The 19740-nt window shown below is 40.9% G+C and overlaps 1 long non-coding RNA gene across 1 annotated transcript in view; it reads right to left on the reverse strand.

The window, feature by feature from the left end:
- Positions 1 to 17279, reverse strand: part of LOC311595921 — a 43779-nt gene extending 26500 nt beyond the window's left edge. Inside the window, exon 1 of the long non-coding RNA XR_014778617.1 lies at positions 17178 to 17279. This is a non-coding gene — a long non-coding RNA (uncharacterized lncRNA). The remainder of the gene's footprint in view (positions 1 to 17177) is intronic.
- Positions 17280 to 19740: the final 2461 nt, after the last annotated feature.

The raw sequence follows: 19740 nt of genomic DNA on the forward strand, positions 1-19740 counted from the left end.
TAGTTATTAGAAAATAAAAATAGCTAAAATCTGAGAAATAGCTATGAGTTGTCAAAGCAATTAATCATAAACTTTAAAAAAATTTAATGGAGTATGATATGATACTACAAAACAGAAAAGAATTGAAATTACAATGGAGGTCAGGAAGTAAGAGTATGCAGTGCTTTGAAAACTTGATTTTCAAAAAATTTGGTTACTTTCACAATCATACAAACATTTTTGAATAATGAAACAAATCTGTACACCACATTGTGAATGTAATAAAAATGTCGAGAAAACGCTCAATAACAAGGATGAGCTTTGTAAATATCTTTCGAGTCCTAAGAAAACAAAACAAAACAAAACAAAAAAACCTTACCAGAGTCTTTGGGACACAACTAGGGTAGTTTGAAGCTGAAAGTTAAAAGTTATAAATGGTCATATTAATGAATAAAAAAGTACCAATAAATAAATAATCTAGTGATATAGCTCAAGATCTTAATGAACCAGAGCTCCACACTCTCAGGAAGCAGGGGTCAAAATAGTAAAGATAAGGACAGAAACTAAAAAAAAAAAAAAAAAAAAAAATAGTGACCAAACAACAGACTCCATCAAATAAAGACTTGGCTCTTTAGAAAACTAAATTAAGATCGACAACTCCCAAACCAACCTGAACAGCAGCAACAACAAAAAGAGATAAAGCTCAGATTAATAAAATTAAACAAGAAAGAGGAAAGAAAGCTACTACAATTTACAATGAAATGTAAAGAAGTATTAAGGAATATTTTAAAACTCAATTACTAAATTTTGGAAATGCAAAAAGAGATAAATTTTTAGACTCATCTGACTCAACAAAATCAAAAGGACAGAAATATTGATTCATATTCGTGGTTATCAGCATGATCGAAGCAATAACAAGAATCTTCTGAACAAAACAATGTCCCTAACAAAGCAGACCTGCCAACAAACTGAGCCAAAGAGTTAAAGAAGGACAAAAGCCAATGTTTCTCAAACTGCTGCATGAGGAAGGAGGAGAGGGTACAATCAAACTCATGATGTAATGCTAGAATTACCCCATACCAAAATCATATTAGAACACAGTAAAAAGTAAAACTATGAACCAATTTCCCTGATGAACATAGATGAAAACTGTCAGTTAAATCTCAGGAAACTACAAGCTGGGGTTGTAGCTCAGATAGTAGATGGCTTGTCTACTGTGTCATGGGGTAATAACCAGCAAGGTGGCAAACATCTGTAATGCCAGCATTCTGGAGAGGAAGCTGGAGGAAATATTTAACAGAGTGAAGGGACAGACTGCAGAATGGGAAAGATTCTTCACCAAGTACATATAAGACAAAAAAAAATATTTTCCAGGGTATATACAGGACTACAAAAATTAAAGACCAAAAAAAAAAAAAAAAAAAAAATCCAAATAGCACAAGTCGTCCAATAATTAAGTGGGCTAACAAACTGAAGTAGGCAATTCTGGTTTATAAATGGTCCATAAATGCTTTGAAAAGTGTTAAACATTCTTAGCCATTATAGAAATGTGAATTAAAACTGTGCTGAGCTTGTCTTTCATTCAATCAGGAAAGTGACCAAGAAAACCTGATAACAAATTTCAGAATGGATTTGGTGAATGAGAAACTCTTACTTGCTGCTGATGAGAGTGTAAACCTGTGAGGCCACTATGGATATTGATACAACAGTTCACCCCAAAAACTAAAACTACCATTAAACATGACACAGCTGCTCTTGGATACATCCCTATGACTAGGTAAGAATTTCATAGAGATACTTGCACACCTGTGTTCAGTGATACACTATTCACAATAGCCAGAAACATCTCACATGTTTGCAAACAGATAAATGGATAAAGAAAACATGATATAAACATTGAATTTTATGCATCTATAAATAAAAACTAAATAATTACATTTGTAGGAAGATAGATGGAATTAGAAACCAGTATGTTTAGTGAAGTAAACCAGACTCTGACAAATACTTCATGCTTTCTCTTGTGTATGTGACCTAGATTTAAAATTTGTGTGTGTGTGTGTGTGTGTGTGTGTGTGTGTGTGTGTGTGTGTGTGATGAAACTATCAAGAGGATCATGAAAGGTGAGGAAGATGTGTCAGAGGAGTAGCATAAGGAGAGGGCAGTAGGATCTTATGATAAAGAAAAAAAAGCAGAGGAGGGTGTTCTTAGGGACCTGCACACAATGGAATACTACTCAGCTATTAAAAACAAGGAAATCATGAAGTTTGCAGGCAAATAGACAGAACTAGAAAAGATCATCCCGAGTGAGGTAACCCAGACCCAGAAAGATGCTCATGGTATATGCTCACTTATAAGCAAATATTAGCCATATAGTATAGGTTAACCGCATTATAATTCACAGACTCAAACAAGCTGAGTAACAAGGAAAGCCCAAGGGAGGATGTTTGAATATCACTCAGAAGGGAGGATAGAATAGAGAGTGGAAGTGGCTGAAGAGAAGGAACAGGGTAGGAGAAGGTGTGGTGAGGAAAATGAGGGTGTAGATCAGATGTGGAGAGAGTGGGAGTGGGATGACGGAGGGCTTGAAGAGAGAGGAGGAATGGTGGGGTGCACAGGGGCATCTCTGACACAAGCTGGAGGAAGAGGCAGGCTGTGAGTTTATTGTTTTTCATTATCTGTATGATCAGTAGGCCTGGCTAGCAATCAATCAAGACACAGGCACTTCTTATATTTTAAAATAGCCTTAGCTAACCTAGGGCAGGGCAGATATCAATCCTCTAAACCACCTCCCAGAGTGGGGCAGGCATGGGATCCCTGCCTCAGTCCCATGCCATCTGTTCCTAATAACTTCTATCAAGCTACCTCCCATCCATAATCCCAAATACTTGCTAATGTTCTTCATCTGGGCTGGATTCTCCATCCATGCTGACCATGTGCTTCTCCTCCACCTAACCCATGGCTGCCTTCCTCTCCACTCCTCAGGGTCTTCCTCCTTCCTCCTCATGGCGATCTTTCTTCTTTCTCCCCTCAGGACCCTCTCCTCTGGTCTCTTCTTCTCTTTCCTTTCTTCTTCTTCTTCCCAGAATCCCTCTCTTTCCTAGACCCACCTATCTCCTTTGCCCTGCCCAGGTGGGATGGCTTTATATTAATCAAAGGGTGGGTCACAGAGACAGCAAGCAGTAATTAGCATCAAAATACATCATACCATACCCTAACAGGAGTTTGAGGCCAACCTGGTCTACAAAGCAGGTCAAAGACAGTCAGAGCTACGAGAGAAACCCTGTCTCAAAAACAAAACAATACAAAACCAAACCAACCAACCAACCAACCAAACAAACAAACAAACAAATAAGGTAGGCTCCTGGAAGGATATGGCTATGACTCTAGCTGAGACTCCTAGTGGTGGGGGTCATGGAGACTGAAGAGGCCACTTTCTAACCAAACAGGTCTCTTATTAGAGGGAGAGGACCACCAACCCACCCACAAAAACTTTGACCTAAAATTTACCCTGCCTTCAATATGTGCATGGATAAAGATAGAGGAGAGATAGAGGGAATATCCAACCAATGCCTGACCCAACCTGAGACCCACGCTAAGGAAGAGAGATAACCCCCTGACACTATTAACGACTCTCTGCCATACTTGCAGGTGGAAGGCGAGCATAGCTGTCTTCTGAGGGCTCCACCCAGCAATGGATTGGAACAGATGCTGATACTCACAGCCAAACATGACAGTGAGCTTGTGGAAGAGGGGTGGGTGGTATTGGAGAAGGAAAGGTAGAAGGACCTGGAGGGAACAGGAACTCCACATGAAGACAGAGCCAACTAACGTGGGCCCTGGGGGTCTTGCAGACACTGAAGCGCCAAGCAAGGATGACACATGGACATGGCCTAGGCCCCTACACATTTGTACCTGATGGGCAGCTTGGTCTCCATGTGGGTCCCCTACTAATGGGAACAGGGGCTGTCTCAGACAAGGACTCTGTTGCATGCTTTTTGATGACTTCCCCCTGGGGAGGGGTGCTTTGCCTGGCTACCTAGGAAGAGGATGCTTTCAGTTCTGATGTAACTTGATGTTCTTGGTGGCAGGAGTCCTCTTTTCTGAGGAGTAAGGGAGCAGGGCAGGGGGAAGAGGGAAGAAGGGAAGGGCGGGACCAGGAGAAGAAGAGGGATGGGGCTAAGATTGAGATGTAAAATGAATAAAGCAATTAATTAATTTTAAAAAAAGGCAGAGGGGGAACTACAAGAAAGAAAGAAACAGAGCGGGAAGCATGTGGAAGTGAGGCAGAGATGAGTGGTAAGAAAGTATAATCCCTCTCTCTCTCTCTCTCTCTCTCTCTCTCTCTCTCTCTCTCTCTCTCTCACACACACACACACACACACACACACACACACGCCATAATGAAGCCAATCATTTTGTACTCTGACTTAAAAATTTAAACTTCAAAATAAAACTACTTTAAAGATGCTATAAGGGACTGTAGTTAGAGATTATGAATTAAAAGTTTTCATTTCATTGAATGAACAAACCTTTGCTAAGTATATTTATTTAAAAGAAATAGCAGTAACCAAGACTGTGTTTTAGCCACATCAATAACGGTGCATGATCATTTACCTGAATATAATGCATGACAACAAAAAGCCTTACCTATGCTAAAAGTTAAGTCTTGTTTTATTCAGTTAAAAATGAAAGAAACACAGGATAGGAGATTTCAAAAATTTACAAAATCCTGGTGTGGAAAACAGGCCTATAATCCCAGGCTTCAGGAGCCACAGACAGGAGGATATCCCAAGAATTAGAAGTGTTAGGCTGCACTACATAACAAGTTCCAGGTAAGCCAGAGGTACTAGAAAATGTATCATCTATGAATGAAAAGTAAAGCCACCAGAGCTATCAGAGTTATTCTTTTCATAGAACTAAGAATATTTAAAGCTTACATTACCTCACTGGCCATGCTTTCTGACTTCTGCTTTTCTCTCAGACATCAGTGATGGTCATAATATTTTAGAAAAAAAAAGAGTAATAGAAATAATTTCTGCATGTTTTGTTTCAAAGGAGGTGTAAATGTCAGAATCATAAAAGTATTAAGATATCCTCATCCTTTCTTTAAAACATCAAGCCTTGGGGCTGGTGAGACAGTTCAGTGGGTAAAGGCTCTTGATGCAAAACATCCCTCTCTATGTCGTGTCTGGAACCCACATGGTGAAGATGGCGAACTGGCCCCAGCTAGCTGTCCTTCGCCCCTCACACACCCCTGGTTGCGTGTGTATGACCGTTCCTAAATTTAAATGTAATAAAAAGTAATATTAAACTTTTAAAATCCTTTCTGGAGACCAATAAGATGCCTCCATGTTGCTATTGATAAGGCTGATGACCCTAGGTCACTACCCAGGATATACATAATGGCAGGAGAAACTCAACTCATCAAACTTGTCCTCTGACCCCTACATGTGTTCCAAGGCACATCTACCTACACCCATATCCCCAAGAGTAAATGCCTAAATGAGTTAATAAATGTAAAATAGAACCCTAACCCCTCTAGAAAAGACCTCACATTAATATGAATGGACACAGTTATAATATGTAAATATATTGGTTTTAAACTGACTTATGTTATATTAACTGTATTTAGAGAGAGTGTTACGTGTTCATATTGACATGTTACTGTGCTGATTGGATAAGGATCATAGTGGCTAAAGGTCTTTCTATCATCTTAACTGATACTTATTTTTAATGTCAGTTAGGGTGATAGAGCATAAAACATGATATTCAAAGTTCTTTATGCCCCTATCATATGTAGCAAATGGCCTGAACTGGACTCTTGATGGCTGTTGCTGCTCCAACTACTACGCTGGAGGTTGCCTTTCTTGTGACGTAGTGTTGCAATTGTTTAAATAAAGACTGTCCTAGAAATCTTACTACATGGAAAATATGAGTCAGATTTCACTTTGAGAAAACACTGGAAGTGAAATGTAAAACATTCAGGTTATTTTAGTAAAATAAAAAATAGTGTACTTCCCCTTAAAATGTGGTATCTGAAAGTAAATATATAGCTTTTGGTTTTATTATTGGTTTTGAGTTAGCTACATGATAAATATACTCTTGAAATTCACAAACTGTAAACTCAGACTAATGTGTGACTGGTGGAAAAAGAGTTCAGTCACCTGACACTCTGCTAGACCACGTGATGACACACAGGAGAGCGACGCTTAACTGTGCCCTGGAAGCTGTGGGTAGAATAAAGAGACCTTCAAATGCTCGTACTATTCTTGACATCTGTGAAGGTGAGCAGCCTATGAACACTCTCTGTGTCGTACCTCTCCCAGATATGATGGCAGAGCCACTGACAATGAATATGAAAATGCATACCAAGTATGTGGTCTTTTTTCCCCTGCATGTAATGAATGTTAAATTTGGCGTAAACATGGAGTAATAAAATGAAAGAATTGGAGGAGAATACATAGTTTAGGAGCTATCACCATATACTCTCAAATCGCCATCTTGTAATTTCTGTTAATGGAGTTGGTGTAGGCATAAAGATATCATGTAATTCAAATGCTGATTCCTGTATGCCCCCATATCTGATTGCAAGCCTTCTTCTGAGAATCTCCTGTCTCAATGTTGTATAAACTCTGATCCTCATTCATCTCCTGCTATGCCAATAAAGCAGCTTACAGCCAATTGCTGAGCAGGGGAGAGAATAAGGCTGGACTTCCTGCCAGCCAGGGGAGGAGGAGTTAGGGGGGAAGTAGTGGATTCAACCAGGAGACTGAGTTATGGACACATGTCCAGGTCACATCAGAAGAGCAGTTGGATCAGGGAAAGTCACAAAGAGCAAGTATCTCTGTTGATGGACCCTGGGGGGAACCCTGATTAGTTTAGAGGGTTAAGAATAGAGTTAATTCTGCTCAGTGTTGTGCTGTGAATCTTGTTAAAATAATATAATGGAGTCTCTGATATTTGTGTGATAGCCAGGTTAAGAGAGAACAAACACAGTTTTATAAAAATAACGCTAACATTTTGGCACCACACATTGGGAACCACCTGTAGGCTTTGATTTTTTTTAATCCACCTGCTTTAGGTTGGAGAGAAAGAAGGTTAGTAGGGACAGGCGATGTAGAACGTTTTAGACTCAGCTCCTTGGGCTGATTCCACTCTTTGCCATTAGGATTCCAGCAGAAAGCAGCAACAAACAGCAAACAGCAAACAGCAGACACAAACAGCAGCAAGAACAGCAGAAAAATCATTAGCAGCTTTCTCAAAGTGTTTTCCAGAACATTTCTCTCCAGGAGCGCTTCAAAGCAAATCCACCCCCCACCCCCCCACCCCACCCCCCCGTCTCTCTGGGCTCCTGTTTATAACATCTGTAAGTTCGTACAAGGATGTTTTCCAGAAGGCAAAGACCACATGTCCTCTCACAAGGATGTTACCAGCTGACAAAGATCACATGCCCTTTCATGTGCCTATTATTAGCTGTGGATAAGCTGAAGGCAGTTACATATGCCGCACTTGGGATCAAAACAAAAACATGTTTACATAACATAACCAAAACCTCCACTATAAGTTGGTGACCCCTACAGGGTCGAATGTGGGCTCTTGGATTAAGGTGAGTGTGTACAGCTTTATTTCTGTTTCTATTAACTAATAATAGTTTAGATATATTTAACTTTTCTCACCTAGCATCATCTGGATAATAGATAAAGTCCACAGAGAATAGTTAAGAATTTGATAGGATAATCTTTGTAACATTTAAAAGCTTAGTATAGTATGAGGTGAATGTGATGTGTTCCAATATCACTATAAACAGCTCATGACTAATTAATAATAAAATGTTAGTTGCGGGCAACAAGGTGTATGTACAAAACATGAAAAATAAGCATGCTCGCCATTTATTATCCAAACATCCCCAAACAGTGTTGTTTTCTTACCATGATTTACAGACACAAACATATTTCCTTGGGCCACTCCACACTTACTTCACTGTTGATTTGCAAGTGGCTAGTGCATATAACTTTAAATGTGCTCTTTATTGTATCATCTTGGTTTTATACAGTGTTTGACTGTGACTAGGCATTCCAAGATGCTTTCTTACTAACTCTATGGCATATAGGAGCATATGCTAAACCTACTGCATTCAAGTAAGAGTGACAGAGTCCGTGGAGTGGAATAGCTGGGTCTTGAGGAAGCCCTATTCCCATTTTTCTGAGAAGGTGCCAGATAGATTTACGAAGTGGTTGTACCAGTTTGCATTCCCACCAGCAATGAAGGAGTGTCCCTATTTCTCCACCTCTTCACCAGTATCTGGTATCACTTGAATTTTTTATCTTAGCCATTCTGATAGGTGTAAGATGGGATCTCAGTGTCATTTTGATTTGCATTTCCCTGATGGCTAAGGATGTTGAGCATTTCTTTAAGTGTTTCTCAGCCATTTGATATTCCTCTGTTGAGAATTCTCTGTTTAGTTCTGAGCCCAATTTGCCAATTGGGTTATTTGGTTTGGTGGTGTTTAATTTCTTGAGTTCTTTATACATTTTAGAAATTAGACCTTTGTCAGATGTAGCGTTGGTGAAGATCTTTTTCCAGTCGGTAGGCTATCGCTTTATTCTGTTGACAGTGTCTCCTGCCTTACAGAAGCTTCTCAGCCTCATGATGTCCCATTTGTTAATTGTTGACCTTAAGGCCTGGGTGTTCTGTTTAAGAAGTTGTCTCCTGTGCCAATGTGTTCCAGGCTCTTCCCCACTTTTTCCTCTAACCGATTTAATATCTCTGATTTTATGTTGAGGACTTTAATCCACTTGGACTTGAGTTTTGTGCATGGTCACAAATATGGCCTAGAAGCATGGGAGAATAGGGAAATAGAAGGATCCATAGGGTCCTAGAAACCTACAAGAAGAACATTATGATGGGTGGATCTGGACCCAGGAGTCCTGCTCAAACTATGGCCCCAGCCAAGGACAATACATGCAGTAAACTTCGAACGCCTACCCAGATCTAGCCAATGGACAGGACATTCTCCACAGTTGAGTGGAGAGTGGGGACTGACTTTCACAATAACTCTGGTGCCCCATATTTGACCACGTTCCATGGATGGTGAGGTCTGGTGGCCCTCAGAGGAAGGATAGCAGGCTACCAAGAAGAGACTTGATACCCTATGAGCATATACAGGGGGGGAAGTCCCCCTCAGTCACAGACATAGGGGAGGGGAGTAGAGGGCAAGCGGGAGGGAGAGAGGAATGGGAAGATAAAAGGGATGGGATAACAATTGAGATGTAATATGAATAAACTAATAAAATATTTTAAAATATGTAAATCAAAAAAGAAATAAAAAGATATTAAAAAAAAGAATGACAGAGTCTTATGTGAATCTACAAATGCACACACAGTCCTTGCTGTCCTTCATGATACAAAAACACATATTTAGCATGTAATTCCATGGTGCACTTTTGTGTGTGCATATGTGTATGTGTGTAGACGCATGTGTTCATGTATGGGGGTAGATGTGTGGGCACATATGTAGTTGTGTGTGCATACATGTGGAGTTCAGGGGAAAACATTGTGTGTCATTCTTCAGGCACTGTCCATCTTGTTTTTTTTTTTTTTAAGACAAAAATCTTAAGCTGTCCTGGAGTTCGCCAAGCAGACTAGGATGGTTCAATGGTGAGACCTGGGAATGTGTCTACATGTTTCTGCCTCCCCAGCACTGGGGTTAAACATACACAACACCACAATTGTTTTATTTCTCTATGGGTCCTGGGGACCATAATCCTAGTGCTTACGCTTGTGCCACAGGCTCTTTACTGAAGGGAATGTCATCCCCTCAGCCTTCCACTGTTCACTTTAAACTTAGTTCAGTCAGTCACTCCTTCCCAAGCTTTGGTACAATTCACATGTGTTTAATCTCACAAAGACTATGCATACACATTTGTGCACTCTCTGACACTTACTGGGGTCATTATCTTCTCTTCCGTTGCTGCTGGCGTTGCTTCTTCATCTTCTTCATATATCTGTGTAACTTTGAATTTCCTTGTAAAAAAACACGTCAGTTCCTAGATCTTCTGTGGAGCATCCTTTGTTCCCCATCCCTTAAAATGGTCTTCATTAAACTTCAATATTGAAGATGTGCACAATGTACTATGTGTGCAGGTCCACTTCCTCTTTAACGGGATCTTTTTCTACAGTGGGTAATATTGGCTAGTTCCGGTTTAGTCTCCAGGAATGTAGACTGAGAGCTGCTCTGATTCACGTACCTTTCCTATCATCTTAAAATTTCAATCTTTTTATTTCCTTATTCAACCTATTTTATTCATTAATCACATTATTATTATGTTATATTATTATGTTATATTGCAACATAAGGTTAACAGGTTTCCAACAATTGTTGCAATTCGTATAGACTAAGTGGTACAGACAGTCAGTATGGATTAATTCATGCTGGAGAACAAAATGTAAGGGCTCAAGCAATCCTACTGGAACCCAATTTTCAAGTAAAATCGCTTTCCATTACTGCCTTAAGGAAAACGCAAGGTGCCATCTCACAAGAGAGGTAATCTAAGTCAGCGTCTCCTGCCTCTTCCATAGTATTCCCACTCCTGGGAAAGGAATGGGGTTTTTAAGTTATAAAGTAGACACAAAATGGAAGAAGAGAATCAAAAGAAATTCCTGTGATTTAGCCTGGTTGTCTTTGGAAATAACCCAGGGCTCTGAAGGCTGGGGCATCTGATAGAGAGGATTCTAATGAGGGTACAGAGTGCTCATTTTTTTTCCCTTACACATTTTGTCTTGTTTGTCCCTTACACATCTCAACAATGAAAACAGACCTTTTGTAACGTCACATGTTTGGAGATTGACAATACTGTCAATATAACGGTAGTTGGCCCAGTTTGCCAAAATATTTTAGCATAGCTTTGTGAACAGGTATTTAATGGAACAACGGCTATAACAATGGATATAGATCAGCACTGAGAGGATATGATATCGCTAGATTCCCATCTACATATGAAGACAAAATCTATTTTTTTTGAGTGATGCTTTTTAACACAAAGTAGTTTTGCTTCTAGCAGGGTGTTTAGTGATATGTGTAGACATGATTTTTTGTTACATCTGGGATAGAAAATTGTTTATGCTTATAGAGAAGACACTGGGAATGCTACTATATGCCCTAAAATGTATACCAAGCACAGCTGCCACCCCAGCCTGGAGTGGTGACTGCATATACTGGCTTCAGGTTTCTTTAAAAGTGTAAATTTTTGGTGGTGCTTCAGCACTGGGGTATATGCTTCCTGCTAACTTTGAGAGGAGAGGTTGCTAAATATCCTTTCAGATAAGATGTTAGAAAAAGAGTTCCTCAGGAGCTAGATGCATTTCCTGTTCTTACAGAAGGTTACAAAACATTCTCCTCAACCTGTTGGATGTAGGATAAGAGAGCTGCCGTGCTCTCCATAAATATTCATCACTATGGAAACATTCCCACATCCATGCACTTCTATAACCTTACATGGCAAACACAGTCCCTCCCCCCGCCCCGCATGGTGAGAAAAGAAGTAAATAAAGTCTTCTATGGGCATCCTTTGGAACACTTGTCAATTCTGGACCAATGTGTTCAGCCCAGGCTATTCAATACGATCACAACGGAAACTAACAATTCTGGTGTTCAGGCTGCCAACCTGGAAACAATTCACTCAGAAAGCGTGGGCTAGGACCTAGATGGTACCTTCCCAGTAAATGGAAGGTACAGTAATGGCTAAGAATCATTATGGGAACAAAAAAGGCTGGTCAGAATTTTTATACGTAAGAGCCAAGTAGATGGACCGGTCACTTAATATGCTGAGATCCATGATGGAGAGGCTCCGTCAAGGTGGACCTCGGGTGGTTCCAGGCTGCTGCTGGACACTGCTGCTTAAGCGTTGCCGAACAGGGAGGAGGCAGCCGCGGTCTCCACCAACCCTGTGCCTCTTCATCACGCGCTAGAAGAAATGAAAGCAAAACGGTTTCTTGCCGTATTTCAAGGGCATCACCGGGTTTTGACAAGAATAGAAGTATAAGACACACACGGCAACAAGGAGGCAAATTTGAATCCATCCCTAAAAATTTCTACGAGAAGAGGAAATGCTGTAAACAAGCCATCTGTGTTGTGATGTGAAACACATTCGCTTGTGGTGGCCCTTGCGGGGTGCCTTGATCGTGTTCAAAAAATGGAGGGGAGCTTGCTGCGGGACCGAAGGCAGCAAGAATCCTGGACGTCTTGTTTTCTAAATCTGCACACAATCTCTCCAGCGAGGAGACGAGGCATTCAAAAGTCAGGCGATGGGTGAACTAATATAAATCTAAGAATTAAATAAGATCCAGTATTGGCAAAGCAGAGCTTTGCTGCTGCTCTACATAAACACGAAAATGAACTGTTATATTTAGAAGCGAACAGATTCCCAGGCAGTTTGTCCTTTTTCTATCTACAGCGTGGCTCACTCTCATCGTGCACTGTACAATTGATGGCAGCATGTGGCTGTGGCAAATGTCCCCAGGAACCGATCCAAATCAGAAGTTCAATTTTCTCCAGGCTCCTAAAATTGTTCCAGGGGTGTGAAGTAGACTGTGTTCCTCCTGAATTCTCATTGTCTTTGAAACACTGACACACAGGGAATGGAGTGGGGGGTGGGGTGGGAGCATGAAAAAGAGCAGGTTTGGCCACAAATTGTTAATGAATTTTTGAGAAATTACTTGCTCCATCTCTGTAAAATTTCTTTCTAGTTTTCCTCTTAAAATAAAGTATGTATTTTTTCCATTTCTGACTTATATGTTGTTCTTGGGTTTGGGAGTTATACAGGGTCCAGATGCTTTTAGCCAGGCAGCCAAGCAAACTCATGGATCCTCAGTTCAATAGATATGAAATAGTAAAATTTACTCCTAATAGTGAGTGTAAGGATTAATTCTGATAACGAGACACTTGTTAAAGTAACATTATCCAGCAATGTAAAGGACATGTTAAAAATAAAATACCAAAAGTCCATGTTATATTATAGGAAGGAGATCAGAGCAGAAGGAACATCTATGTCTTTGCTTATTATATCAAGCAGAACTGTAGAGGCCTGAGCGACACCAGAGTGGCTGCCAGAGACTAAGGTCAGGGTGGCAACTCCCTAGGAAACGTCAAGAGAGATCTTCCTGGGAGGTGGTGACCGTGGTTAAAATTGTACATTTACCAGTTCATGGAACAATGCAGCTAACTGGCAATTATGTAATCGATAAGCTTATGAAAGAGGTTTAAAACAAATATAGATGTTTAAGAAGTAACACCGCTGTGAAAGCGCCTGGCACGATTTCGGTAACCCCATCTCTACCCTTGGCTTTCACAGCTACACGTTTTACCTGCCGTCCATATGTGAGTGTAATTCCTGATCAGTTCTTTTCTTTCCCACCTGTGGTTCTTGTCTCTCACAAAGACCTTAGAGCCCATTTATTTCCTGAGCCTGGTTGTCTCCCCCTCTGAATTGTGGGATAGTACCTATTCTTCCTGGTACCTTGGCCTCCTAGATTTGAGGACCGACCCGAGCCCGCAAACACAGCGATTCCTCAAAGTCATGCATTGCTCTGGGTTTCCTTCACTCCATACGTTTGTACCCACTCCCTAGCAGGGAGACCCGGTGGCACTCAGAGGAAGAGGAAGCAGGCTACCAGGATGAGACCTGATAGGCTGTGATCATTGGTGGGGGAGGAGATCCCCTTCTGTCACAGACCTAGGGGAGGGGAATAGGGTGAAAAAGGGAGGGAGGGGGAACGGGAAGATACAAGCAAGGCGATAACAATTGAGATGCAATCTGAATAAATTACTTAAGACAAAACAAAAGAAACTTCAGCTCTCCAAGTCCAAAGTCAGCCTCAGCCTCGTGTTTCCAATACCTCTTGAGTAGCTCTGACTCCAATATTAGGAAGTCTTTCAAATTAAAAATAAACGCCTCGGAAGTATTTATTACTAACACAGAACTCTCTTAATGATGCAGGCATTTCTCACGCACCACATTACAGTGGGCATGGGAATATTCACCACATAGAATGTCTGTTCTGTGGCAATTATCCACTATATCTGAGCAGACATCTCATGTTCCTCACTATGATGGTTCAATTTATTTTTATCCTCGATAATGTGAACTTCCTTCATCACTTATTTTTATTTTTTCTGGCTATTTTCATTTGTTTTTTTTTTTTTCTTTAAAAATTAGCAGTATTCTGAGAGGACTTCGTGAAGACATTATGGCTGTATTATTTATACGAATTAGTTGGAGGGCCATGGACATCTTGACAATAGTTGTTCCAGTAAAAGTTTTGTACCTATACCTATTAAGTCATAGGTTGTATTCTTCAGGAAAGTTGTATAACTAGTTCCATGTTGGGTCGGCTCACTGCTTAATAAATCATTCTAACAGCTTCTGTTTTTCTATTCAATCCCTAAAATTCTCAAAATTCTACAAGAATGTGAAAGTCATCAGAACCCAGACTTAAAGCTGAATGAGCACTGGGAAAATCAGGCATTTTTGAACAGATATCGCGTTATGATATTAAGCCATTTGAGTATTTGAGACAGCAAACATCAAAAGCTGTATGTCAGATGCAAAGAGAAAATCAAATATTTTAACACACACACATATTCAGGAAGTTAAGAAAAAAAGACATGGAAGTTGCTAGAACCATACTTAAATCTACTTTTTATTTATTTATTTATTTTTGGACAGAGTTTCTCGGTGTAGCCTTGGCTGTCCTGGACTCACTTTGTAGACCAGGCTGGCCTCGAACTTGCAGTGATCCGCCTGCCTCTGCCTCCCGAGTGCTGCGACTAAAGATGTGCGCCACCATACCTGGCAGTTCAAATCTACTTATTGACAAGTGTGAGTCTGAGAGGCACCACCTAGACAGTGTTAGAGAAAGGCAACACAACTATTGATGATACTATGGGCATCAGAAAAGATTCATTGCACTCGCGGTGAACCAGAAGGTTTTGGGAACACAAAGAGGTTTGTTTAGGATTTTTTTTCCTGGAAGACCTGTTCATAGTTATTATGAAAAGTGTTTTTATAATTATGTCAGAGAAATACTTCTTACAAAAATTCCCGGCATTTGATCTCTCTCATTCTAGAAATTAGCTCAGACTTTTATATCTAAGTTATATTTTGTATATTAAAAATAAGTACATTTCACAAATTTATTTTTATTTTTAGGTTAATTCCCAATACTCCCACCCCACCACCTTAATTTTTAAAAGATATCCATGTGGAATAATAGTCTCTGTTATAAAGAAATTTACTTTTCGGCAACAGCTCCTAGGTTTCCTGAGAAAATGACGACCTCCTGGCTGCTAAATTATTTTTTAATATTGAACAGTCTGTTCTGACTGGAGTAAACACATCTTGCTTTTAAGGGCCTAGCCCTTCCTCAAAGTATACAGCAGGAGCTACTAGAATGTTCTTCCCGAGTTACCCTACTGGCTGTTTCATGCATTACTTCTGAAATATGAAAAAGGCAGTTAGGAAAACTTTAGAAAAGATCTGCCACAATTTTATACTGAAGAGTTGTACATAAAGACTCTATCTTCCTGAAATTCTTGTTTATGCACTATCCTTGTCAACTTATGGCATTTAGATTACACTGGCCTGGTTAGCTGGTTAGCCAAAACCTTTCTTAATATGTGAGAGGCACACATTTTTCTGTGTTACGTGAAACTTTGAAAGGATTCTTCAATAAAATTTCCTGGACTTGAAACTTTGTTAGTAGTAGTTCCTTGAAGGCCATAATTTTCATGATTTTTTATTAAAATTTTTGCTTACCTAATTCAGCTTTATCTTGTTTTATTGGTTGTTTTTAAAGCTGCATGGCTATAAAAAAAGTGTTCTGTTAGGTTTGCAAAAACATGTCGATAGTGATCTAACCAATCACAAAAATGTTAATAATTGTGCTTCCTACAGCTTTATAGTTGCATGTAGTCAAATCCCAGGGTTCTCATGAGCTATGGGATGTGTGAAGTATGTCATATATTTATGCTCTAATTCAACTAAAAACTTAAAGTTTTCCCTTCAAACATACTTTTCAGCATATGTATTGAGACTTGTGTTAGCTACCTGATCAGTTTGAATGATTTTAAGGTTTAAATTGACTTCCTTTATCTTTTTCACCTATTTTTATTTCTTAGCCTGTTGGCATGGACCTTCAGATATTTTTTCTCAGCAGCAGCATTATGCAGTTCATCTGTTTATGTTTTCTTAATTTTTGTTATTTTGTCTTCAGGGATTAAATACAGATTTAAATTACAGCACAAATATAGATTTATCATATGGTTTTTATTTAATACTTCGCCCTCATCCTCCAACCAAAATCTGTTTGTTTGTTTGTTTGTTTGTCTTTCAGTTCGAAATCTGTTTGTTTTGTTTTGTTTAATTTGGGTTTCTTGGAGGGTGCCGGGAGTGACTCTGCTTTCTTCCCGCAGGTATGTGTATTTTGTATCTTCTCACTGGTACTTTTTTTCTTTGTGAAATAATCTACTGTTCAGTAAAACAGCACAGATAGTCTCAATGTAGTGTATTTATTCGCTTTCACTTGTTTTGTTTAAAAGGGCCGTCTGCCATTCCAGATGAGTGGAGAGGGCAGGCACATCTTCATAGACTAGCATTCATTCCGCCATCTTTCCTCATGCTTGGACTTGGCTTGTGTCAGCCAAGTTTCCTCTGTCAGAACTGCCACACACCCTGGCTCCACGTGCTGTGACAGCGGCTGTGCTTTCCTCCTGCTTTCTTTCCGGTGTCACTGGTGTCCTGTCGCAGGAATGAGCTTGCTCCCTGGTTCTCACACATGTTCGCCCAGCGAAGCTGAGCTGCAAGTCCCTTCCTGTGTGTCCGGTGGGAGCAGCTCTGTCCTCTGCTTTCTCATGCCACCCTGCACTTCCTCCCTTAACTCACACAGCACAGCATTTCCCCAACAGCCTAAGTGTGGATTAATTCCAGCCTAGCCGCCTCTGCCAACCCTTGCAATCCTACCTCCTGCCACCTATTAGTCATTTTCACTCAAATAGTCCACAGGGAATTTAAAGTCAACATGTCGTAAGTGTAGCCCACTGTCCCCTCAACTCTCCTTAACACTCATCTGCTCTATATTTGTTCCCACACAGAAGGGATGACATCACCAGCTCTCCAAAACCAAACTGTCTTTGATTCACCCACCTTTCTCATCTCGTAGGGTAAGCTATTATGAGCATCCTCTCAATAATTTCCATCTACTGGCCGTTTCTGAGTGTTCATTAAGCAGTTTGGGCCGTTAGTAGTTCCGATTACGACAACGTCTTAGGTGCGTGCTCACTCTGTATTCATCTTATCCCACATTCCAGGCAGGAGACCTTCTAGAGTAGGGCACTGGATATTCAAGATGTTGACTGGGTCTCAGGTCAGCACTCAGTCCATCTGGAACATTGTCGCGTACAACTCTGGGTGGCATCAGAGCCAGTGCGTACTCCGAATGAATAGGAGTTACCGGAGCTCCCCAGACACCAATAGAATGGAACTGAGATGGCGAGGTTCATACTTAACACTCATCACTGGCTGATAAAATGCTCACTTTTTTGCTTTGCTCTGTAGCTTTGGACTCTTCTGTGTAGAGACTTTAGATCCTAAAGAAGCAATGGTCCCAACAGAAGACATGTACGTCCTTCTACTGAAATGAAAGTAAACGTTTCTATTTAGACTTCTTGGAATCCTCGTCGCAGCAATGAAATGGAAGAAGTAAATTCTTAAAAACAGTAACGCGATGACAACTCTACCTGCTTTCCCAGAGGCCTTCTGGCAAAAGGGACACCAGGTAAGCCCCCTTCTCCCAAGCCCCTGCTGGCCAACTCACCTGAAAGCACCTCCAACAGTGATAAACTGCGCCCCATACCTGGTGCTCCATTTCCTGCCCCACAACTCAGCCTGCTTTCCTGGAGGACTGTCAGCAACAGAGGCATCAGGTAAGCCCCGCCCCCAGCCTGACACATACCTATCAACTCCCCTAAAAGCATCAAATTTTACTCCATGCTCTGAACTCCTGGAGGCCTGCAGTCACCAGGGACAAATAGGCAGGGGCCTCTTAATCAATACGAGCAAAACTCATAGGAACTCACAGAAACAGAGGCAGCATAAGACGTGGCTGCATGGGTCTGGACCAGGTCCTTTATGCTTATATTATGGCTTCCCATTTAGAGGTTTTAATCCGACTCCTGAGTGTGCAAATGAGTGGTCTCTGATTCCCACACCTTATCTTGGGCACTTTTCTTTCTGTTTGTTTGCTTTGTCTGATTTCAATGTGTTAGATTTTGTTTTACCTTCTCTCATTTTTTAAGTTTATCTTTTAATGTCATTATTATTGTAAGCACCTTGAGGGACACAGTTGGCCAGGCCCTGCCCTCCAGACACCTTTAATGAACACAATAGCCCTAACGGCCATTTCCAGCCCCTCAAGATGCAGGAGGCTAAACTTCACCCTAACAAAGAATTAGGAGACCCCAGATAAGGTCACAAAAGTCCTACTAATCTCAGGTCATCCTGGAAAGCTCCCACATCCCCAAGAATCCCTGTAGAAGCTTGGCTCCTAGTCAATTCTTTGCCGCTTTCTCTTAGGCAGAGGCAGGCATCCTCTGTGTCCTTCCCAATAGATCTCTTCTGTTAAGTTTGTTGTGTGATGTGACTCTGTGGCATTCCTTGACTCCTGACTACCAGGGTATCTTCCCCTCAGAGCGGTAAGGCTTACCCTGATCAAGGGGACGTGGTCAAAAAATGGGGCACCAGAGTTCGTGTGAAAGTCATTCCCCACAGTCCACTCAACGGTGGAGAATGTCCTGTCCATTGCCTAGATCTGGGTAGGGGTTCGAATTTACTTCCCGTATTATCCTTGGCTGGTGTCATAGTTTGAGCAGGACCCCTGTGCCCAGATCCACCTGTCATAATGTTCTTCTTGTAGGTTTCTAGGACAGCAGCCTACCAAGAAGAGACTTGGTACCCTATGAGCATATACATGGGGAGGAGGTCCCCTCAGTCACAGACATAGGGAAGGGGAGTAGGGGGAAAGTGGGAGGGAGGGAGGAATGGGAAGATACAAGGGACGGGCTAACAATTGAGATGTAATATGAATAAATTAATAAAGTATTAAAATAAGAAAAAGAACATCTCATGATCAAGAATAAATAAATGAAAACAAGAAAAAAAAGAAGCTTGTTTGTTTTCTAATGAGAGACAGAAGGGGGTGGGTCTTGATGGGAGGGGAATCAGGGAGAACTGGGAAGAGTGTCGGGGGGGGGGGAGGGCTATATTCAGGGTAGATTTTGTGAGAAAACTAGGAGGACGACACAATTAGAGGGCTGGGAGAGGGTTAGTGGGATTTGTTTAAATTTAGGAACCTAGAAATAAAAGGATTTCCTTTCTTAGGGAATTCCACAGAGTCTGAGAAAGGCCTCCACGTGACTGGGGAAGTTAAGGTGTCTGTCTTGTCGTTTTTGGTGGGATGTGCTCATTTGGCTTCCGCTTGTCCAGCATTTTGAATTTTTAAAGATGAGAAAAACAATAACATAACCACAGTGGCACTGGACTCTTAAAGGAGCAAGGTAAAGCAGCAGAACTGGGATGATGGGCTCAGGGGATTTCTTATGACGTCATCCTAACTCAATGTCAATGTTCTGGTTGTCTGGCCACTCTTGACCTCCATCTTTCTTCTTGGTTCCTAACGCTACAGCCTGCTTGGTCTCCATGAATTCTTTGA

This window comes from Acomys minous (assembly GCF_964271855.1).
Source record: "Acomys minous genome assembly, chromosome: 4".
NCBI lineage: Eukaryota > Metazoa > Chordata > Mammalia > Rodentia > Muridae > Acomys > Acomys minous.